At 40.8% G+C, this 24500-nt stretch overlaps 1 protein-coding gene across 7 annotated transcripts in view; it reads left to right on the top strand.

Moving 5' to 3' along the window:
• Nucleotides 1–3654: 3654 nt before the first annotated feature.
• MYO6 (myosin VI) overlaps nt 3655–24500 on the top strand; it is a 152934-nt gene continuing 132088 nt past the window's right edge. For 5 of the 7 annotated variants that reach the window (XM_058435064.1, XM_058435060.1, XM_058435058.1 and 2 more), the window contains exon 1: nt 3661–3896. The gene's annotated coding sequence lies outside the window, so the exon portion shown is untranslated. Of the gene's footprint in view, nt 3897–24500 lie in introns of all 7 variants that reach the window. The other 2 variants (XM_058435067.1, XM_058435065.1) reach the window with 2 other exon arrangements.

The following is a 24500-nucleotide window of genomic DNA, read 5'->3' as shown; positions in this document are numbered from 1 at the left end:
TATTCACTACAGTAATAAGCTGTACAGGCTTGTAGTCCAGGAGCAACAAGCTATACCATATAGCCCAGAGAGTAACTTATACTGTCTAGGTTTGTGTAAGTACATTCTACGATGTTCACACAAAGACAAACTCATCCAATGAAGAATTTCTCGGAATGTATCCCTATGGTTATGTGATGCATGACTGTAGAGATACGGAATAACTTATTAAGATGAGTTTTTGCAAAAAGTAAGATGAGTTATATCCACCATGCTTAACTACAGCACTTGCAATTTTTCTTTTTTGAGACAGGGTCTCTGTCTGTCACCCAGGCTGGAGTGCAGTGGTGCGATCATGGTTCCCTGCAGCCTCAACCCCCCAACCCAGGCTCAAAGGATCCTCCCACCTCAGCCTCCTGAGTAGCTAGGAATACAAGCCCAGCTAATTTTCTGTATTTTTTGTAGAGATGGGGTTTCACCATGCTCAAACTCTGGACTCAAGCGATCCGCCCACCTTGGCCTCTCAAAGTGCTGGGATTACAGGCATAAGCCACTGTGCCCTGCCAGTGCATGCAGTTTCTTACAAGTGGTAACTCTCTTGCCAGTTGTTCATCCATCTGTCCCATTTATTCCATAGTAATACTAATGGTAGGCACTGCTTAATGAGTGACTACCATGTGAAAGCCACTCTGCCTGGCATTAGGGACACAAAGATTAAGTCCTTCACTACGACCTCAAGGAGTTTTACAGTCCAGTTGGAGGATATTTATAAGTAAACTTAAATAGCAATAGTGAAATATGTGTTTGAAGAGATATCTGCAATGGGTGTTAAGTGAGAAACGGGAAAGAGCACCAAAAAGCACCTAGGATTTGCATCAAGGGGGTTTAGGGAAAACTTCTTGGAGGGAACAAATAGGCTTTGTTCTGAAGGATTAATTGGATTTAGCTTGGCAATGCTCCAATGTAATAAATAGCATAGCCGTCTGTTCTGGGACACAAAAGTACTGCAGAATGGCCTGAATATAAATGACAAGAAATAGAGAAAGGCAGTGGGTAGAAATGAGATTGGAGAGGTAAGCAGGGCTAGGACACTGGATGCAAGTCATTCCAAAGACAGGCAGGTAACATTGTGCGAGGAAGCCTGGTTTAAAACAGACAGCTTTGTGAATTTTGGACCGCAATGAATTGGGGACCTCATAACCAACGAAAACGCATTCAAATTCAATTAGAAGAAAAAAACATGGTCAGGCACAGTGGCTCACATCTGTAATCCCAGTGCTTTGGGAGGCCAAGGCAGGAGGATCGCTTGGGTCCAGGAGTTCAAAATCAGCTTGGGCAATGTAGAAGACCCCTGCCTCTCTCAAAAAAAAAAAAAATAAATAAAAAAACTGCCTGGCATGGTGGCATGTGCCTATAGTCCTAGCTACTCAGGTGGCTGAGGTGGGAAAATTCATTGAGCCTAGGAGGTTGAGGTTATAGTGAACTATGATTGCACCACTGCACCCCAGCCTGGGTGATAGAGCAAGACTCTGTCTCAAAAAGAAAAGGGCTGGGCGTGGTGGCTCACGTCTGTAATCCCAGCACTTTGGGAGGCCAAGGCAGGCAGATCACTTTAGGTCAGGAGTTCGAGACCAGCCGGGCCAACATGGCAAAAACCCATCTCTACTAAAAATATAAAAACTAGCCAGGCATGGTAGTGCACACCTATAGTCCCAGTTACTTGGGACGCTGAGGCAGGAGAATCGCTTGAACCCGGGAGGCGGAGGTTGCAGCGAGCCGAGATCACACCAGTGCACTCCACCCTGGGAGACAGAGGGAGACTCTCAAAAAAAAAAAAAAAAAAAAGAGGAAAAAAGGAAATCCCCATTATGTTAGGCAAACAAAAACAGCCAGTTTGTGACTGGTGGCTAAATCAACAAGGATCTTACAAGACATCTTAAGTGGTTTGGACTTTATATCAAGAGTCAGAGAGTGCCATTACAGAAATTTAAATAGTGGAGTACATAAAAGACAAACTGACAATGTTGTAAAGACTGGATTAGAAGGGGATAAAACGGGGGCCTGGGAAACTGGTTAGGTGACTAGGGCAGTATGCAAGACTTGAAATGATAGTGGCCTGAAACAAGATAATGGTAGTGGCTATAAAGAGGAATTTGATACATTAGAGAGATATTATGGAGCCAGAAGCAAAGGCACTCAGTAATGGATTGGAAGTGTGGGGCAAAGGAGAGAAAAAAATCACGAAAGTCATTAGCTACAAAAAATCTTTAAAATGTATTGATTTATCTAGGTATGGCGGCTCACACTTGTAATCCCAGCACTTTGGGAGGCCAAGGGGGGGGGGGGATCGCTTGAAGCCAAGAGTTCAAGACCAGCCTGGGCAACATAGCAAGCCCCTGTGTTTACCAACAACAAAAAAATTAAGAAAATTAAAAAAAAGTACTGACTTCTATTGGTTTGCCAAATGAAGTTTAGTATTAAATCCAAAATTGAGTCAGAGCAGTGTGAACTGAGACAGCCATCTTCATCTTCTCCCTCTTTTTTTCAGTTTGTTTTGAAATTTAGTCTTATATACTTAAGACTTACTTTCTGGCAATTTGGAATTAAATTTCTGAGATTGCTGTAAATTATTTCCTTTCTTTGTTTCTCTTCCTCTTTCTTACTTCCCTATTTTATTCTTAATATTTTATTGTTTCAGTTGAATTCTAAAACATCTTATCAGAACTTAGATTTTTTATTTCTCCACCCAGAGAACGGTGGAGACTTTAAGTATTAGAAATTTGTCTCCTTGTCAGAATCTTCCAGATTTCCAGAAGTTTCCAAGTCGCTACGTATAAATGTTGCAGAAAAACGTGTAATTCTCATGTGTAAGTAGGCTATCTTTTTTCAGCGGATACATTTAGCATTATAGTCAATTGTTATTTCGTTGCCTTAAAACACGCTGTTTTCATTGTAAAAATGATGTGTTTTTACCACATAATTCAAATTTGCATAGGTACTTTATATTTTAAAAGGTGACTCACAGATATGTCACTAATAAAAACAGTAACATTTAAACGACTGAGAAGGTAGGGGCTCTAAATAAAGTAAATGCGGCGGCGAGGGTAGGAGGGGGAAGAGGCAAAGGGGTGCGAAATTCCCATCCCAAGCCCCCTCCTCCAAAGACCGAATGGCAACTTAGTTGTGCAGGAAGGTTCCCCCCTATGCAGGGCAGCTCAGTCCAAGCCGGCCCGATCCGGAGCCGAGGGAGCAGTGCTTCTTGCCGCAACCGCCACGCAGTCTCGCTGCCGCCCAAGCGCGGACACCTGGTTCTTGGGTCCCCCGCGCGGAGCCCCGGACTCCTCGCCCCCTCTCCGAACAACTTTCTCCCTGCTTGAACTGATTCTCGCTGTTGGCAGACTGCACAGTCACGGCATCCAGCCGGACACGACCTGCTTTGCCGGGACTGGAAACAACTACCGCGGAAAAAGAGGCCGTTTCGCCGTGGGAAGAACAAGAACTCCCGGCTTGCGGCTTGTCCAGGGGCAGCCCCTCCCTGCGCTGCAGGGCGCCTACCCCCGCCCCAGAGGCTCCGCGCCGCGGGCGGGGCGACCCCGGGGGTCGCGCGCCCTCTCCTGTAGCGCGCGCCCGACTGCCTGCCGCGGCCCCGGCGCCCCCGCCCCCTCGGGCGCTCCGTAGCCGTGACGTGCACGCAGCAGTGCCGGGGACTCGGCGGGGCGCCGGCCGGCGGGCGGAGACCGACTCGGGATCTGTCCGAGCAGGAAGCCAGCCGCAGCCCGGCCGCTGTCGCCGCCCCGTCCTGGTGCCCGTCCGCGTCGTCTCCCTCTTCACTGGCTCTCATCACTTCTCACCGCGCCCTCCAGCTTCACCGGGACAGGTAGCACCGCCGCCGCGCACCTGCCTTCGCGCCCGCACCGGTGAGTGTCCCAGAGACCCCGCTGCGGGGCGTCGGCGCCGGGATCTCGCGTTCCCCGGCCTGGCCTTGCTCCCAGGCCTCCTCGAGCAGCTCCGGGGCCGACGCTTCTGTTCACTGCCCGAGGACGCGGTTGGGAGAAGCAGGTGATGGGTGGGTCCTGGGCAGCAGTGGGGCCGGCGGTGGTTCTCGTTTCCACCGAAAGACAATCAGTCTCCTTTCATGGGTTCTCATCACCAAGGTCCCTTTGTGTTTCTTCCCTGGCTCCCAGGTAGAAGCAGAGCACTCAGGTGCCTAACTCGGACTTGGACACTCCGTGATAGTTTTATTTTCTCTTTTGTAAACACGCTTACAATTCAGTGCAGGGAGAGCACAATTTGCTCTGAGATGTGAAGATCAAATGATACCATTAATAGTCTAATCATGTAGGAGACCAGATCGAGACTTTCTAAAGCCTTATTCTTAGTCTCTAGGTGGTCCAGTACCTTGAGTATGTTAATTTACGGATATGCTACTGAACAATAACTTTTTTTAACTTCCAAAAACTCCCTAAAACGATTAAAATGCTCAAAGTCTGGGATTTTAATTTTAAGTGAGACATAATTTGATGGGGTTATTACTAGAACATCCGTGTTTAAAAGTATTTCCATACAGTTTAAAAAATTCATTACTTCTTTTTTTTTTTTGAGACGGAGCCTTGGTCTGTCGACCAGGCTTGGAGTGCGGTGGTGCGATTTCCGCTCACTGCAACCTCCGCCTCGCGGGTTCAAGCAGTTCTCTGCCATAGCCTCCCAAGTAGCTGAGATTACAAGCGCCCACCACCACGCCCAGCTAATTTTTTTGTATTTTTAGTAGAGACGGGGTTTCACCATCTTGGCCAGGCAGGTCTTGAAATCTTGACCTCGTGATCCACCCGCCTCGGCCTCCCAAAGTGTTGGGATTACAGGCGTGAGCCACGGCGCCTGGCCAAAAATTCTTTACATCTTATCTGGCATAAAGTGATGTGGTGGAGGGATGCTTAAATCCTGATTTACAAGTATTAGTGAGTAATGAGGAGCACTGCCCTAACTTAATAGACTTAACTGTACGGGCTAAATAAGCCTCTTTTTTTTTTTTTTTTTTTTTTTTAATGCTGTGGTGGTATAGATGCAGTCTAAATAAAGTCAGAACTTGAGAGTTTTAAAAATTAACTTTTTTTTTTTTTTTTTTTTTTTCAAACAGAGCCTTGCTCTGTCGGCTCACTGCAACCTCCACCTCCCGGGTTCGAACGATTGACCTCCCTCAGCCGCCCGAGTGGCTGGGACTACAGTAAGCACGCGCCACTGCCCATCTAATTTTTGTGTTTTTGGCAGAGACAGGGTTTCGCCATGTTGGCCAGGTGGGTCTCGAACTCCTGACCTCAGGTGATCCACTCGCCTAGGCCTCCCAAAGTGCTGGGATTACAGGCGTGAGCCCCCGTGCCTGGCCCGAAAATTAACACTCTTAAGATTTAGCTGAAACTTATCTTCACACCATAAAACGTGAATCTTGAACTTGGACTGGTAGTGGTCATGGTACAAAGGTTGGCGGCAAAACAGCATTTCTGTACAAATTAACTGAACTTCCTAGATGTCTTGGGTTGTGGTTTTCAAACTGGAGAATGTTTAGTGAAAAAATTACCTTTGTGCCTTTTTTCCTTAATTGTAGAAACCGCCACAAATGTTACAAAGTGGGCTATAGCCAGAGCTTGAAACCATGCCGCCGTTCAAAATAGCTCACAGACTTTTATATATACAGCTCATTTTGAGTATTTTACGTTACGCAGGAATTGCATCCACATTGGTAAACAGAAGTCATTTTAGTTTTATGTACATTTGCCCATTATTTTTGTATTTTTTGTGTGTGACATGCTGTTTATCATCTCTCATCTTTGTAAGTTACATTTTTGTTTTCAGAAACCATTGTAAATGTCAGTAACAGAAGTATGAATGACATTTAAGGAAAGATCATGATTAAAAACTATAATATATAAAACTATATATGATATACATATATGTTCTTGGTTAGTGCCTAGAAACATGAGCAAGAAAAATGTAATGAACAATTACAATATTTAATGTAAATTAATGCAATTAAATATTGTATTAAAAACAAAAGATCGTAAATCATAACCAGTAGGGATTATCTGAAATGGATTTTTCCCTGTTTATGTTTGCGTGGTCAAGTTTTAAAATAACAGTGGCCAGGAAATCTGAGAGATGCTGAAGGCTCTGTTCTCATCCTGTTGTGACTTTGCCTGGAGTCTGTGGTGTATCATGTAGCCCATTGTTTAGACAACTGGGCTGTATCTGGGTTCCAAAATGTAGCTTTCTTTAGAAAGTTTTAAAGACTTTGACCATGCGAGGCTTGAACAGATACAAACATCCAAACATTTAAAAAAAATTAACCCATTTTAACTTTCTGTTGATAGTTGAGACTCCATTTTTGACACGTAAAATATCAGTTTTAAGAAGAGTTTACTAACCTCTGTGTAGTTTTCCTTTTTATATATTAAAATATCTAAAAATGAAATATTGGGAAGTCTTATAACTTAAATAAATCTCAGAGTTTATTTATTCATTTTTTTTTTCTCTGAGATGGAGTCTTGCCCTGTCATCCAGGCTGTGCAATGGCATGATCTTGGGTCACTGCGACCTCCGTCTCCTGGGTTCAAGTGATTCTCCTGCCTCAGCCTCCTGAGTAGCTGAGATTACAGGTGCCCGCCACCACACCTGGCCAATTTTTGTATTATTATTAGAGATGGGGTTTCACCATGTTGGCCAGGCTGGTCTCAAACTCCTGAGCTCAAGTGATTTGCCTGCCTTGGCCTCCCAAAGTGCTGGGATTGCAGTTTCATAGAGTTTAATTATGATATCCATAATGAGATATTTCATAATAATTTGTGAACTGGCCCTTTACTAGTATAAGATTGTTGCACATTTATTAGGCATCTACCATAATTGGACAGATCACAGATTGAGGGGCTTGATCTACAAAATAATTTTCTAGGCTAATGGTCCTGTCCCTTTACAGATGAGGAAGTCTAGTCTCAAAGAATTAAATGCTTGCTCCAGAAGGGCAAAGTCTGGATTCACATCTGAGTCATTTGACCACGAAGCCCCTGTTTTTTCCACCAGAACAGTTTGCCTTGGTTTCAGTTCACTTGGTGGACTGTTTAAACCGGCAAAACTGGTATTATGTCAAAGAATGTAATTCAAGGTTTGACAAAAGCATCCAGGAGTAGATATGATAGGCCATGAATGTAGTTCTGGAACAAATTTAGAATCCTGTGTTTGTGTCTTCATTCTCAAATTGACAGCCTTGAACAGTGATGTTGCTGCCTTCTCATTTCTTGTATAGTTCTAGAACATTATATGTATTGTGCACGTTTTACTTTGATAGGTTTGTAAGAACTAGAGTTAGATTGTAATGTTCCTGGTTAGGATAGAACTTTAAAATTTTCCTGTAATGAAAAAGATAGATTATTTATGCAGTAGCTATCCTTTAAATATTATGTAATTAATTCTCTAATCTTGAGAGGGGGGACTCATTTTTAGATTATGATTAAATTGTCACTTAGAAACTATTAGTACAAATCTTTGCTATGGTCTGTGGAATATCCCTTGAGCTGCAATAGACATAAATGACAAAAATGAACAAATAAGCCCATTTTTTTTGGTAACAAACTAGGAATCACGCATTTCAGCAGTAGGATGTAGTTGGGTAAATGAGCAGAAGCAAGGTAGGAAGGCTGAGTTGGGTGGCTACCATTACGGGTTTTTTCATTATTTGCTTTGAACTATTAGGAATTTTGCATCTCAAGGATATTCATATTCAACTGTAAATACAAAACCACCACCTAATATAAATTAGTAATATTACTAATATAAATTGGTAATAGATGATCTGTGACACACACATCAAGAAGTCGAGTTAAATAAGCTTAAGTTCTCTTTTGGAGGCATTATATCTATATGCATGTATCTATGATCTATATGTGTGTATGTGTGTATGTGTGTATATATATATATATGTATATATATATATATTTTTTTTGGAGACAGAGTTTCATTCATGCCACATGCAGTGGCATGATCTCGGCTTGCTGCAACCTCCGTCTCCCAGGCTCAAGTGACACTCCCACCTCAGTCTCCGGAGTAGCTGGGACCACAGGTGTATGTCACCATGCCTGGCTAACTTTTTGTGTTTCTGGTGGAGAGGGGTTTTGCCATGTTGCCCAGGCTGGTCTTGAACTCCTGAGCTCAGATAATGTGCTGCCCCAGGCTCCTGAAGTACTGGGATTACAGGCATGAGCTACCGTGCCTTGCTGGCATTATATAATGTTCAGAGGAACCAGGATCTTTTCATTTAAAATGGTTATGATTTTATTTGACAAATTTGAGTGGGCTAGAATCTTTAAATATTTTGCAACGTCTTTCTAGTTACTGTTTTCAAAAATTAGCTTATTTTTCTTATTGATTAGTGTAAGAATGACGTAATGGTTTGAGAAATGACCATAAGTCCACCAAAAGTTTTCCCTGTGAGTACGGAAGCATAGAAAGTAAAACCTAAAGAAGAAATGTGGCATCTTTAGAAATCTTGGTGGTGCTAAAGAGAGAGGAAATAATCTTTTATACAGAAGGCATGTCTCAAGTGAAACCAAAACACCAAAGCACATTCCTTCAGTGTATATTCACATGGGGTAAATACGATGCTGAGTAATGTGCACAAAGGAAACTCCTGACAAAAACACAGTCATCTTTTGAGTATGTTAGGTCATTTGTTATTTTATTTGAAAATAACCTGGCCGGGGCGTGGTGGCTCACATCTGTAATCACAGCATTTTGGGAGGCCAAGGTGGGCGGATCACCTGAGGTCGGGAGTTGAGACCAGCCTGGGCAACATGGTGAAACCCCATCTCTACTAAAAATACAAAAATTAGCTGGGTGTGGTGGTGGGCGCCTATAATCCCAGCTACTCGGGAGGCCAAGGCACGAGAATCACTTGAACCTGGCAGGTGGAAGTTGCAGTGTGCTGAGATTGGGCCACTGCAATCCAGCCTGGGTGACTGAGTGAGACTCCGTCTCAAAAAAAAAAAAAAAATAACCTGCTGACTAACCTTTACAAGGTAATATAGTTTGTGTGGCAGAATTTTTTGATTTCTAATATATGTGGATGAACATCTTTTTCAACAAATAGTTACTGAGGGCCCACTGTGTTTTAGATATGACAAGTGTGAACTGATTCCTCCCTGTCCTGGCGTATCTTTGGATCCAGGAAATAGGAAGAGTTGCAGAGATATGAAAAAATAAATAGAAACCATCCATTTGAAATCCAAAGACATATATGTCAAAAGCTAATAACTTACATTTGTATGGCATTTTATTGCTTTAAAATATTTTTATATGCATTTGGTCCTTAAAACAACTTGATGAAGTAGATTTAGTAAATTTTTTCCTTTTCTACAGGTGAGGAAGTGGAGACTCAAAAAATTAAAAATACTGGCTGCATGTGGTGGCTCATGCTGGTAATCCCAGCACTTTGGGAGTCTGAGGTGGGAGGATCACTTTAGCCCAGGAGTTTGAGAACAGCCTGGGCAACATGGTGAAACCCTTTTACAAAAAATATTATACAAAAATTAGCTGGGGGTGGTGGTGCATGCCTGTAGTCCTAGCTGTGTAGGAGGCTGAGGTTGGAGGATCTCCTGAGCCCAAGAGGTCAAGGCTGCAGTGAGCCATGATTGCACCACTGCACTCCAGTCTAGGTGACAGAGCAAGATACTGTCTCTAAATAAATAAATACATTACTTAAAATTAAATAACTTGTTCAAGGTCAGTGTGGCTACTTAGAAGCATCATCTCTGTGTAGTCCCAAAGTAGTAAGTCCTCCACTTTCCCCCTGTTGCTTATGTATTTAACCTCACATTATGGCTTCAAGTGAGGTGGTTCAGGAAGTTCTGAAAAATTAGGGTCACTAAAATGGTGATTATTAAATTGTTACAGGTTATTATTTTTTAATGGAAGGTAGAAGATGAGCATGATGCATCATTATGGAACTACTTTAACATTTTAAATAGACTACTAGACTGAAATTGGTAATTAGCTTTTCTAGTTGGAGAATTTTTAAAGAACAATTAGTTAAAAAAAGGAGGGAGAAAAATGTTCTGGGGGAATTTTGAAAATAACTTGTATTACTTTGTGCATTGGTAGTGATCCGATAGTTACAACTGTCTTCGTAAAGACTCACTAAAGAACTGTGTGTGTGTCTGTGCTGGTTCCTTTATGTCTTCATTTATTTAAAACATACTTGAGTGTCTGCCACGGACCAGGCACTATTCTAAGTTCTAGGGATACAGTGATTAAATTAAGACCAAGCCCCTGCACTGACATTTTATTGTTGTTTTGAATTAAGTTAATTATAGACTCTTCATACTAGGATGTAATCAACAGGGCTGACCCTAAAGTTGGGAAATAGGCAGTTGTCAAAATTGTGCAATTTGAAGGCCACTGCATGACTTACTTGCTCTGGAATATTCTACTCCTGACCTGTCTGTTGAAGACTCCCAGACTATTGGGTTATGGCACTGTTACCAACCTGCTTTGATAAATATTAAGTATGTTCCATCATTTATCACACTTTCAGCAAAGAAAACTGAGAGAAAATAAATGGGAACTAGAGTTGGACACGGTGATGCGTGCCTGTAGTCCCAGCTACTCAGGAGGCTGAGGCAGGAGGAATGCTTGAGCTCAGCTGTTCGAGGCCAGCGTAGGCAACATAGTCAGATTTTGTCTCAAAAAAAAAAAAACAACAACAAGCAAGCAAAAAACAAATGGGACTAGGACTGATATGTTGGTGTTGTAAGAGAAGAGGTTAGCAAAGTATAATTTTAATAGCAGCTATTGTTTTTTCTTTGTTTGAGATGGAGTCTCACTCTGTCACCCAGGCTGGAGTGCAGTGGTGCCATCTTGGCTCACTGCAACGTCCGCCTCTCGGGTTCAAGCGATTCCCCTGCCTCAGCCTCCTCAGTAGCTGGGATTACAAGTGCTCACGACCATGCCTGGCTAATTTTTGTATTTGTAGTAGAGATGGGGTTTTCACCATGTTGGCCAGGCTGGTCTCGAACTTCTGACTTCAGGTGATCTGCCTACCTTGGCCTCCCAAACTGCTGAGATTACAGGCGTGAGCCACCGTGCCTGGCCAATAGCAGCTGTTGTTTATTGAGCTTTTACTACCATGTCAGATATTATGCCAAGTGAGTACTTTTGTATACATTAGCTCAATCACTGTGTCACCTCAGTGGTGTTGGTGTTATGACCTTCATTTTACAGATTAGGAAACTGAGGGGCAGAGATGTTAAATTTGCTCAAGCTTATTTGGTGGTGCTGGAATTTGGGTCTCTACTAGTAACTAAGAAGGTAGTAGATACTAATGTGGAAAGAGTACTTATGTGTGTTGTGTGTATATATATATATATTTATATATACACACACACATATATACACACACATATATTGTGTATATATGTGTATATATGTATACACACACATATATTGTGTATATATGTATACACACATATATATTGTGTATATGTGTATACACACATGTGTATATATGTATATGCAATATATATTGTGTATATATGTGTATATATGTATATACAAGAGTACTTATGTGTGTTGTGTGTGTGTATATAGATATACACACATATCTGTACACACACATATATTGTGTATATATGTATATAGACTATATACATATACATATATAGACATACATATACATATATACATATATGTATATGTCTATAGACATATATACACAATGTGTGTGTGTATATGTATATAGACATATACACAATATGTGTGTGTGTATATATACACACAATATATATACATATAGAACATATATACATATATATACATACAGAACATCAGAAGTCTGTCTGTGTGTGTATATATATGTATACACACACACACACACACACACGTAGAGACAGACTTCTGATGTTCTACTAGGATGTGTGACACATCACAGAGGAGGGCAACCTTGGTGTGGGAGTGATGGGTGTGGGGAGTCAGGATAGCTTGTTGGGTGAGGGGTGGGAATTGGGGTTGGGAGGAGATGGGAGGGTATTGCTTGCCTAACTACATGGTCGTCAGGCTTAATCCTCTCTCTGACAGCCCTGGGGCTCCAGAGTTGCATTTAAGCACAGTGCTTTCTTGTCCAGCTCCTGGGTAAGAGGATAGGCAGACCTGAGGCAATCCTGGTTTTGTCACTCATTAACTTGGTCAAATTATTTCATTTCTCTGGGCTTCAGTTTTCTCATCTATAAAATGGAGGTAAGAATATTACCTACCTTGTGTGGTTCTTATGAGGATTGAATTAGATAATAATACATGTAAAACACAGATCACACTGGCTAGCACATAGTGTACATTCATTATTATTGTTGTTACTGTTTTTTTTTTTATCATGTTTAATGTGGAATTTTCATCCAAAAGCAAGAAAAGCAGTATATTAGTGATTTGGTTGGAACCTTGAAGTTGGCTTTTTCTTTTTTTTTTTTGAGATGGAGTCTCGTTCTGTTGCCCAGGCTGGAGGGCAGTGGTGCCATCTTGGCTCACCACACCTTCTGCCTCCCAGGTTCAAGGAATTCTCCTGCCCCAGCTTCCTGAGTAGCTGGGACTACAGGCACGTGCCACCATGCCCAGCCAATTTTTGTATTTTCAGTAGACACGGGGTTTCACTATGTTGGCAAGCTTCCCTTTTGATTTATGTGCAAACTGGAATTAGAGAACTACTGGCTTAAACTTTTTCTTTATCTTTTGGTTAGGGAGGGCTTCAATAAGATTAACGACAATTTGCTTGGGTTATCCAGGCAGTATGTGGTAGAGGGAAGTGAAATATATTACCAGAATCTCTTCATTGACTTTTTTTTTTTTTAAGCTTATTTGGGGCTTATAGCATTTATATGGAGAAGACAATGCAGTGTTAAATTTTGCACCTAAATTAAACCGTAATGACTGTTTCGCTTTTTGTTTGTTCGTTTGAGATGGAGTTTCACTCTGTCACCCAGGCTGGAGTGCAGTGGTGCGATCTCAGCTTACTGCAAGCTCCGCCTCCTGGATTCATGCCATTCTTCTGCCTCAGCCTCCCAAGTAGCTGGGACTACAGGCTCCCGCCACCATGCCCAGCTAATTTTTCTTATTTAGTAGAGACAGGGTTTCACTGTGTTAGCCAGGATGGTCTTGATCTCCTGACCTCGTGATCCGCCTGCCTTGGCCTCCCAAAGTGTTGGGATTACAGGTGTGAGCCACTGCGCCTGGCCTGTTTCAGTTTTTTAACTAGCTTCATTTGGAGGTGATTAGTTAATATTAGTTAAAATTGTTAATTTTTAACAATTATACAAATAGTAAAAATGTATAAATACATGTTTGTATTTTTTTTTTTTTTTGAGATGGAGTCTCACCCTGTTGCCCATGCTGGAGTGCAGTGGCATGATCTCAGCTCACTGCAATCTCCCCCTCCCAGGTTCAAGCGATTCTCATGCCGCAGCCTCCTGAGTAGCTGGGATCACAGGCATGTGCCACCATGCCCGGCTAATTTTTGTATTTTTAGTGGAGACGGGGTTTCACCATGTTGGCCAGGCTGGTCTCGAACTCCTGACCTCAGCCGAGCCACCCGCCTCAGTCTCCCAAAATGCTGGGATTACAGGAGTGAGCCACAGTGCCCGGCCATTTCTATAGATCTGGTCATTTCTATAGATCTTAAAAACGTTTTGGATGAAACCGGAAACCATCATTCTCAGTAAACTGTCGCAAGGACAAAAAACCAAACACCGCATGTTCTCACTCATAGGTGGGAATTGAACAATGAGGTCTCATGGACACAGGAAGGGGAACATTACACTCCGGGGACTGTTGTGGGGTGGGACCTAATGCTAAATGACGAGTTAATGGGTGCAGCACACCAACATGGCACATGGATACATATGTAACAAACCTGCACGTTGTGCACATGTACCCTAAAACCTAAAGTATAATAATAAAAAAAAAAGTTTAAAAACTTAGATTTCTTTAGATAATGTACTGTTGAATAATCAGACTTGGTATTGTTAGTCATATCAGGCAAAGCCCCAAAAGGAAAGAGATTTTACCCCTGATGGTTCACATGAAGAGGCTATTTGCAGAGGTTAGAGAACAAACAAGTGTGGTAAAGCGCTCAGGGATTAGAAACAGTAAGAAACTCTTAGTTCTCCAGAAATTACCAGAGCAGAAAGCTGGCATTGTGGAGGAGGGCTAGAGGGAGCTGCGGTTTTGAAGCAGGAGGGGCGTGAAGGGAGGTTCCCTGAGACCTTTTCCTCCGAGACTCCACCAGTGGCTTACTTTACTAGAACCCAGCTGGGGAGCCCAAGTGATTTTTTTTTTTTTTTTTTTTTTAAGGCTCATTCTCCCAGTGCAAGAGCAGAGAAAGAATTGAGAACGTGAAGGAGCAAATGGAGATTAACTAGGACATTATTTAGAACCTTTGGGGATTTGTAGCATTTCCTTGGTACATTTAAAAAAAACTTGTAGCATTGTGATACATCTGCAAAATACTTGGGACTAATTGTTTCATACATGCTTTCAGAAATAGTTTAATCACTTTCTCATTTAACTGAACAATTATTTTAGAAACTTTTGATGATCCGTATAACCCAACAAGAAACACAAAGGTCTTTTGTTAATATATTGTTATACTTTGCTGAGGTTTTCTGAAATTTTCACTAGGCAGTCCTGGTTTAATGGAATACATGTTTCTTTCATTAAAAATCTTTAGTGACTAAATTAAAAATATCTTGGCAATAAGTCTTTCGCTTTTCTGGAATTTATACTTGTATTCACCTGGAATTTTTTTTGACAACAAGAGTACTAGAACATAGTGTTGATATGGTAATAGTTAATAGAAGCAAGACTATTGGGAAATAGTTGTTCGTCCTTCCCAAGTCCTTTTGAGGACACATTAAGTTTCTGTATAAATCTGTTGCAATTTGCTGTTATCTTGCAGTTGCTGATATTTTGCTAATGCCAATTTTACCTAGTTAATCTTAGTTCTGGCAAAAAGTTTGTGCTCTTTATTTTGGATAGATTCCTTGGGGGTTACTAAAGAAAAGGATTTCTCTTCGTAAAGAGGTGGTATGAAGGATTCTAGGGATATAATTAATACTCCCCCCAAAACAATTAGATTATGACTTATATTTTCTTTCTTCTCTTGAGGATTCCAGGGAAAAAGAAGTACAAGTTCTTAGATTAAGAAGCAGCTAGAGAGGGCCTTGTTCATGACCTCCAGAAAAGGAAGAGCCATATTGTGCAGGGTCGAGCAGATTAATAAACATCTGGCTGAGAGAATTTAGCATACAAATAAAGTATACCTCTGGATATAAATGTTATAACTGAGTTAAAAAAATATGTTTCCCAGCTTGTCTTTTTTAAAGAGTATGGTGAAAATGAGAAACAGGTTTGGAATCTACTGAATAACACCTGTGGTTGGAAACCAACCATTTAGATATTTTCTCTGTAAGTAGGCTTTTTTTTTTTTTAAAGGAGTGATTTCAAACTTTTGTGGGATCTTCTAAAAACATATTGTTTATTTGGATTTGACACTGATGGAATTAGTATCCCACAGGAGATATTTGAGGCTCTTAGTTTTTCCATGTTGTATTCTTTGAATTTCCTTGATTTGAGGATTGAGTTATTCCAGAGAGAACTTTTCTCTTCCTCCTTGTTATTTTTTTTCTAAAATTAGATGAACCAGCTGTGTTTTGGTTTGTGGGCATGATTTGTTGTCTGTCATCCTTTTGGTCTTAGTATCTGGGGGAAGAACAAAGAACCTGTGTGTGTTTTGAAGAGGAATGTATTAGTTTCTCTGCTCTTCTTGTTCATCTTGGTTGATCTTTAAGATGAGAAGAACGAAGAAATACTTTATGTACTTATTATTCTTGTGCTTGATATTTCAAACAAAACTGTGGCTTGTATTGGCCACTGAGATGATGGAGAAAACAGATGAACGTAAAGTGAAAAACTAGTCATCATGTATTCAAGTGGCTAATTGAAGAGGTTTATGTTAAAGAAAGGTTTTCTTTCAGGTATGGGAGGAGGGAAAAGAAGGATGGAAATTGAATGAGTTTGACCATATGACCAGCTGTCACGGCAGATGTTTTAGCAACCAGGAAATATTTATTTCAATCAGAATTTAATTTTATATTTTATAGGGATGCATTCTACTAATAAACCTTTTTTTTGGAAGGAAAGTGAGGATAAGTTAGGAATTTATAAACCAATTTGGTGATTTTAGTAAGTCATTAGTAAAAATGGAGATAGCCTGGTGGCTGCATATAGTGATGCTAGTATGTTAGAAAATGGGCTGTTAGAACACACACACACACACACTCACACATTTTTTTTTTTTCCTTTTTGCCAGATGTGCAACTGTATACAGAGGGCTATTATTTATTAAAGGTGTGTTTCTGGAACTGGCCCAGAATGTCATGGACTTTGGTCCTGTTTTTTGAGATTCTGCTATTTGGTATATAACACTGATATAGATTAGTATTTTCAGAACATGTGGACAACAGAGTAGGTCAGCATGATTGAACAGTGAAAGATATATGTCAGATGGGTTGGGGGTGGCATTATATTGTAATGATGGATTGAATGAGTGATCTAAAATCATCCTAGCACAGTATAATTGTAGCAATCCTTTTTTTTTTTTTTAAGACGGAGTCTCACTCTGTCACCCAGGCTGGAGTGCAGTGGTGTGATCTACTACAAGCTCCGCCTCCCAGGTTCACACCATTCTCCTGCCTCAGCCTCCTGAGTAGCTGGGACTACAGGCGTCAGCCACCACGCCCAGCTAATTTTGTTTTTGTATTTTTAGTAGAGACAGAGTTTCACTGTGTTAGCCAGGACGGTCTCGATATCCTGACCTCGTGATCTGCCCGCCTTGGCCTCCCAAAGTGCTGGGATTACAGGCGTGAGCCACTGTGCCTGGCCATAATTATAACAATTCTTGAGGGCCAATTATATGCTGTCACTTTGAGTGTTTTTCAGTTATTTTCTCATTTAATTCTCACGTTGACCCTATGAGGTGACTATTCTTATTATCCCATTTTATAGCTGAGAGAGCTGAGGTCTAAGTAACTTGAGAAGGTGATAGATGTAGTGAGTAGAGTCAAAAGATGCTTCCAGGTGGTCTGGCTCTAGAGTCTTTGCTCCACTTAGAATTCTAAGCTCGCTTTTTCTGTGTGCTCTTTTAAACACTCAGAGCTTTGAAAATCTCTTAAGGGTTAATCTTTTCTGTTTTTATCTCCCTACACAAATAGTAGTAAAATGGTGAGATTCGTGCATCTATGGCCCACTCTCAAGTCCAGGCGAGACAGTTCTGTGATACCCACTTCCCTTCTGAGCCAGACTCACCCTCAGATTTCTGCTCTGCACAGGGCTCCAGCCTCCCCTGCCAGTGGATGAGAGAGGGGAGACCTCCTAGACCCAAATCTAAGCCATTGTCTACAGCTCTTGTCTTTTAAACCTCTTAACAACTACCTGTTTTAGTTATATACCTGTTATAATTACATACTTAATGTATGTGCTTTAAGCAAATGTATTCCTGTAAAGTTTTATGTAAATAATGAATTTAATTGTAATTTAATTTTTTTTGTAGAGATGGGGGTCTTACTGTGTTGCCTAGGCTGGTATTGAACTCCTGGTCTCAAGTGATCCTCCTGCCTTGGCCTCCCAAAATGCTGAGATTATAGGCATGAGCCACTGCATCTGACCTGTAATTTTTTTTCTTTTTTTTTTTGAGACGGAGTCTCACTCTGTCGCCCAGGCTGGAGTGCAGTGGCGTGATCTCGGCTCACTGCAACCTCCACCCTCCGAGATCAAGCAATTCTCCTGCCTTAGCTTCCTGAGTAGCTGGGATTACAGGCGCCTGCCACGCCTGGTTAATTCTTGTATTTTTTTTTAGTAGAGACGGGGTTTCCCCATCTTGGCCAGGCTGGTCTTGAACTCCTGACCTCATGATCCACCCGCCTTGGCCTCCCAAAGTGCTGGGATTACAGGCGTGAGCCACCGTGCCCGGCATAATTTTTTTATTATTCTGAGAAAGCTTCCTATTTAAAGGGTCCCAGTGATAATTTCTTTTGTAAAGAGAAGAATCTTTGTATAAAACAAATGATTGTTTCCTAGATTATATTAAAAAATATGGATTTTTCACACATTACTTTTGCATAAACATAGTTCTAGCTAAATACATATTTGATATAAACATGCCAAAATGAAATTTGATCTTATATTGTGCTTCATATTACTAATAAAAAAGGATTGAATAATAGTTTTTTTCCTTGAATAAATGTCATTTGTTGGATTTGCACTAAAATGTACTTTTGTAGGCTTATCTACAGTAAGAATAATATTCTTTTAGGCAGTAGGTTGAGGTTCAGTATGTAACACAATAGTATATTATTTTGTTATAAAATTCATTAGGTAAATGCTAGAGTTCTACTTAAGTGCCAAAATCAGTATTTTATGATTCTGAAATAAATTATCTGAAAATAAAGTTTAGAGAGATAACTTAAAAACTTATAGTTGAAAGACAAACTACTCTTTGGAAAAAATATTTTTCTGTAACAGCGGGTAAAATACTTATTTCCTGTAGTTAATATAATGCTAATGAGGTCTTGATCCCAGACTCATTGTAATTTGTGCTCTGTCCCTAAACACTCAACAGTGACTACTCTGTAACCTAATTAACAGATCCAGTGGCCTCATTTAGAGCATTATTCTTTTCTAACCTCTTCATCTATTTCTTTTTTTGTTTTTTAGAGATAGAGTCTCACTCTCATCCAGGCTGGACTGCATTTGTACCATTATAGATCATGGCAGCCTCGAACTCCTGGGCTCAAGTGATCCTCCACCTCAGCTTCCCAAAGTGCTGGGATTATGGATGCGGGCCACCATGCCTGGTCTCTAAACTCTTACTGTGTGATTCAAAATCCTTTGTGACCTAATCTTGCCCCACTTTTTCACTATAGCACTCATCACACCTCTGCCATTCTCCTTCGCTCTAGCCCCGTTGGCCTCTTCCCCAAACGTGTCCCCATTCTCCTTTCTCCTTAGTCTTATTCAAACAAACCCCTTGTCTGGAGTGCACTTTTCTTTAGTCATTCTTACCCATCTTTCACTACCTGCTTGAATTAAATCTTTGAAAGTAGCCACCCCAAATTTACTGTTTGGAATTATACTGGTATTATAATGTACATCAAAGGTTATGTGATGTATGTGTATCTTCCTTCATTCTTGTCTACTCTGACTAGATTGTGAATTACTAGAGGGTATAAACTGCCTAGCGAGAGGCTTTGTAAGGTTTTGTTTGATCAGTGGATCTCAGGTCTCAGGACTCTTTTACACACTTAAAAATTACTGAAGACTGCATAAAGATTTTGTTTATGTGGATTATATCTATTGATATTTACTGTATTAGAAATTTAAAAATGATTTGATCCAGGCCAGGTGCTTTGAGAGGCTGAGGCAGGCAGATCACTTGAGGCCAGGAGTTCAAGACCAGCCTGGCCAACATGGTAAAACCCCGTCTCTACTAAAAATACAAAAAATTAGCGGGGCGTCGTGGCGGGTGCCTGTAGTCCCAGCTACTTGGGAGGCTGAGGCAGGAGAATGGTGTGAATCCAGGAGGTGGAGCTTGCAGTGAGCCGAGATCATGCCACTGCACTCCAGCCTGGGCGACAGAGCTAGACTCTGTCTCAAAAAAAAAAAAAAAGACTTGAAGGTCAGATAGCTAACCACTGGCAGAACTGAAAGATAATTCATAAGTCTCTTAGTTTGGAGTTCATTTTTCCTGTCAGTATTGTGCAGTTAAAACATTTAGAGGTAATTTCACATATAAGGCTATGACTAAAAAAAAAAAACTTTTTTTTTTTTGAGACAGAGTGAGTGCAGTGGTGCAATCTCAGTCATGCAACCTCCACCTCCTGTTCAAGGTTTTGAGCCTCAGCCTCCAAGTAGTGGGATACAGGTGAAGACAGGGTTTCACCGTGTTGGCCAGACTGGTCTTGAATTCCTGACCTCAAGTGATCAGCCTGCCTCACCCTCCCAAAGTGTTGGGATTACAGGCATGAGCCACTGCATCTGGCCAAAAATAAACATTTCTTTTTGTGCTATAATAAAATTCTGTAGGGAAGAAATTTCTGAACTCTTACCCAGTGCTCTAGAATCAAGTTTCATCTATTTGTTTCACCTCTTAAAAAAAAAAAAATTACCAGAAGTGATGGCACGTGCATCTAGTCCCACCTACTCAGGAGGCTGAGGTGGGAGGATTGCTTGAACTCAGGACTTTGAGGCTGCAGTGAACTATGATCATGCCACTGCACTGGGTGATACAGCAAGAACTTCAAAAAAAAGAAAAGGCTAGGCTCAGTGATTTATGCCAGTAATGCAGCACTTTGGGAGGCTGAGGTGGGAGGATCATTTGAGCCCAGGAGTTTAAGACCAGTCTGGACGACATAGCAAAACCTCCTCTCTACTAAGAATAAAAAAAAGTTAGCTGGGCGTCGTGGCGTGTGCCTGTAGTTCTAGCTATTTTGGAGGCTGAAGTGGGAGGATTGCTTGAGCCTGGGAGTTTGAGATGGCAGTGTGATATAATTGCACCCCTGAACTTCAGCCTGGGCAACAGAGTGAGACCCTCTCTCAAAGAAAAAAGCAGGCTGGGCATGGTGGCTCACACCTGTAATCCCAGCACTTTTGAAGGCTGAGGCGGGCAGATCACCTGAGGCCAGGAGTTCGAGACTATCCTGGCCAACATGGTGAAACCCCATCTCTACTAAGAATACAAAAGTTAGCTGGGCAGGGTGGCGGGTGCCTGTAATCCCAGCTACGTGGGAGGCTGAGGCAGGAGAATTGCTTGAACCCAGGAGGTGGAGGTTGCAGTGAGCAGAGACCACATCATTGCGCTCCAGCATGGGCAAAAGAGCTAGACTCTTGTCTCAAAAAAAAGAAAAAAAGAAAAAAACTAGTAGACAGTATAACCTACACATATGTGTGTGTGTGTATATTTTATATATATACATATACAGATATATACATTTAAAAATTAATACAGTATTCTAACATAAAGGAAAGTTATTAAATTATTAATTAATTATAGTAATTACATTAAATATATTGTTTATTTCAGTTTGTGAAGGTGCAGGCAGTCCTTTACTACAAGGCAGAATAAAGTAGTCAGATGCTACTAACATCTACATGTAGAATAATCATGAATGCAGCAGCTGTAAATTAGACTAATATGCAAGTACTGTAATTGGTGACTCAAATATCTTTATTAGCATTGCTCTATAATGTGATTTTTCCAGCATGATGAACACCTTTTGGTAAAGTTCCAAATAAAGGACAGTCTTCTTTCAATTTATGTGTTATTGTATGTTTTTTAGTCAGTGTATGTTAAAGCAATGCAAAAATATTTTAAATATATGTACACATATATTGGATTAGATTCTGGGCTTACCTATGTTCTCCTCTGAATTTGCTGTTCATTTTACCTTCTATACATCATTAGTGGCATCACAATAATTTGAAAATTTGAAATAAAAAGTTCTTGGCCCATACCCACAGGAGCTGGATCAGTCTGTAGCATCCTCACAGACATTTTTGCTGGCTGCAGTGTTTTTATTTTTTGTGTCATCTTCCTCAATTCATTCTTTTTTTTTTTTTTTTTTGAGATGGAGTCTTGCTCTGTTGCCCAGGCTGGAGTGCAGTGGCACAATCTTGGCTCACTGCCACCTCTGCCTTCCAGGTTCAAGCGATTCTCCTGCCTCAGCCACCTGAGTAGATGAGATTACAGGCGTGCACCACCACACCCAGCTAAGATTTTGTATTTTTAGTAGAGACGAGTTTTACCATGTTGACTAGGCTGGTCTCGAACTCCTGGCCTCAAGTGATCTGCCCATCTTGGCCTCCCAGAGTGTTGGGATTACAGCCGTGAGCCACTGTGCCTGGCCCTCAATTTATTCTTGAGTGTTGCATTCCTGTCTTTAAGTGAGACACTGAAGCTTTTACATTCTGAATAATAATACATATAAATAAATAATAAGAATGAATGTAAAATTAAAAATGTTTCATTTAAAGTGATGTAAATGAGAAACTATAATAGTTATAAATAGTATATGGTTCATAAATACACATGATTTACAAATTCCATTTTTTTGAGACAGAGTGTCACTGTTGCCCAGGCTGGAGTGCGGTGGCATGATCTCAACTCATTGCAGTCTCTGTCTTCCGGGCTTAAGCGATCCTCCCACCTCAGCCTCTGAGTAACTGAGACTACAGGTGCACACCACCACACCTGGCTAATTTTTGTATTTTTGTAGTCGGGCTTTTGCCATGTTGCTCAGGCTGGTCTCTTAACTTCTGACCTCAAGCCATCTGCTTGCCTTGGCCTCCCAAAGTGCTGGGACTTCAGGTGTGAGCCATTGCCCCTGGCCACAAATTCTATTCTTAAATAATTAAATTGGTGGAAATTTCTTGCATTTAAAAAAATGAATTTATTACAGAAATTATATTTTGCCTCCCAAAACACTTTCACCATTTTTAAAAATAATGAAATAAGGTTTGTTGCCCAGGTTGGTCTTAACTCCGGGTCTTAACTCATGTTGTTTATTATATAGAGTATTTGTTGCTCTGTATGTGGTATTGAAACTTCTAAACTAACCCCCTTTAGGTTTGTTTGTTCGTTTTGAGACAGAGTCTCACTCTGTTGCCCAGACTGGAGTGCAGTGGCATGATCTCGGCTTATTGCAACCTACGCCTCCTGGGTTGAAGCGATTCTTTTGTCTCAGCCTCCTAAGTAGCCGGGATTACAGGCTTGCACCACCATGCCTGGCTAATTTTCGTATTTTTAGTAGACATGGGGCTTTGCCATGTTAAATAGTCTGGTCTTGAACTCCTAACCTCAGGTGATCCACCAGCCGTGGCCTCCCAAAGTGCTGGGATTACAGGTGTGAGCCATTGCCCTTGGCCTCCTTTAGTTTTATAGGTCATTTTCCAATGACCATTGTTTGTGTAATTGAAAGCCAGATGTCTTTTAACTGATTTATCTTTCCTGATTATTTGATGTCACATTGGCAATTTAGTTGAATCTTGATGGATAACAGTATAAATATTTTGGTGGTGTTGATGAGGATAGTATTGATAGCTTACCCCAAGACACATGTATAAGCTATAAGAAAACAGTACTTTTTTTTTTTTTTCCCCTGAGATGGTCTCACTTTGTTGCTTAGGCTGGAGTGCAGTGATGCAAACACAGTTCACTGCAGCCTCGACCTCCTGGGCTCAAGTGATCCTCCCGCCTCAGCCCCCAAGTAGCTGGGACTAGAGGCTCACGCCACCATGCCCGGCTAATTTTTGTATTTTTTGTAGAGACAGGGTTTCATCATGTTGTCCAGGCTTGTCTCAAACTCCTAAGCTCAAGTGATCTGCCCGCCTTGGCCTCCCAAAGTGCTAGAACTACAGGCGCCAGCCGCTGCATCCAGCCCAGAAATTTTCTTAATAAGAAGGATTCTTCAAAGGGCTTTTTTAGTGGCCTCCACTAAATTGTGTGTATAACCCCCAGGAGTTTAATTAATAAACAAAAGGAAAAGAGTGAATATGTGTTTTAACTCAAGGTACATTTATCTATAGTTGTTCCTCATCAAAACTGCAGTAACTATTTAGCTATCAGATGCTAAATGTCTTTCTCTGTAAATAGAGTTTAGAGAGAAAAAAATCACCTACACAAAGATAGATCCTAAACAATTAAGAATCCTCCCGAATTTTATAAGACAGTGTGATGAAATCTTTCCCTTACTCCTGTTTGCAGTATAAATGAGATTGAGGTTGACTTTCCGAATAATTATTTACAGGAAAACAATAGAATTCACATTTGATACTGTGAGAAGTCAAACAGAATTCTAGGGTTGAGATACCTGTGCTACAGCCTAAACCATTAAGTCCCATATCTTGGAGGGTGGTATTTGTCAGTACTTTTTCAAAGATCCCCAGGTAGTTCCAATCTGCAGTTCAATTACTTATCTTTTTTAAAAATTAAATCTTTGTAAGTAAAACTTTCTTGTCAGGTGTTGAGGAAACTTGGTAACCAGAATGTTTTAAAAATTTAGTTTTTGTGTACTAATTTTTAAAATGTATGGTATCTTGTGGAGGAGTTAAAAAAAGTAGAACATTCTCTGGGATAGAGACTTAAGAATTATTTAAAATTATTAAAATGGTACATTGATTCACAATTTGAAAGTAGAAATTAATTCTGTTGAAACTAATACTGTTGAGTCTACTTTTCTGTTTCTGGCCTACCGTATCTAAACCACTCTAAACACGTCACTCACTTGTTTTATCCTTATTTTAATGAGCTTCTGAGATGAAGTTTCTGTAACCTCTTTTTGTCTCCTGTTTGTCAAAAAGATTCTTCATGTCTTACCTAAATTTCTTTGTTCACATTCTGTGTTTGGAGATGTAGGTAGGTCATTTTATCATTGATGTGAGTATACACA

Source organism: Hylobates moloch, unplaced genomic scaffold (genome assembly GCF_009828535.3).
Source record: "Hylobates moloch isolate HMO894 unplaced genomic scaffold, HMol_V3 SCAFFOLD_2, whole genome shotgun sequence".
Classification (NCBI taxonomy): Eukaryota; Metazoa; Chordata; class Mammalia; order Primates; family Hylobatidae; genus Hylobates; species Hylobates moloch.
The sequence above is the reverse complement of the archived record's forward strand: the minus strand, read 5'-3'. Positions and strand labels throughout refer to the sequence as shown.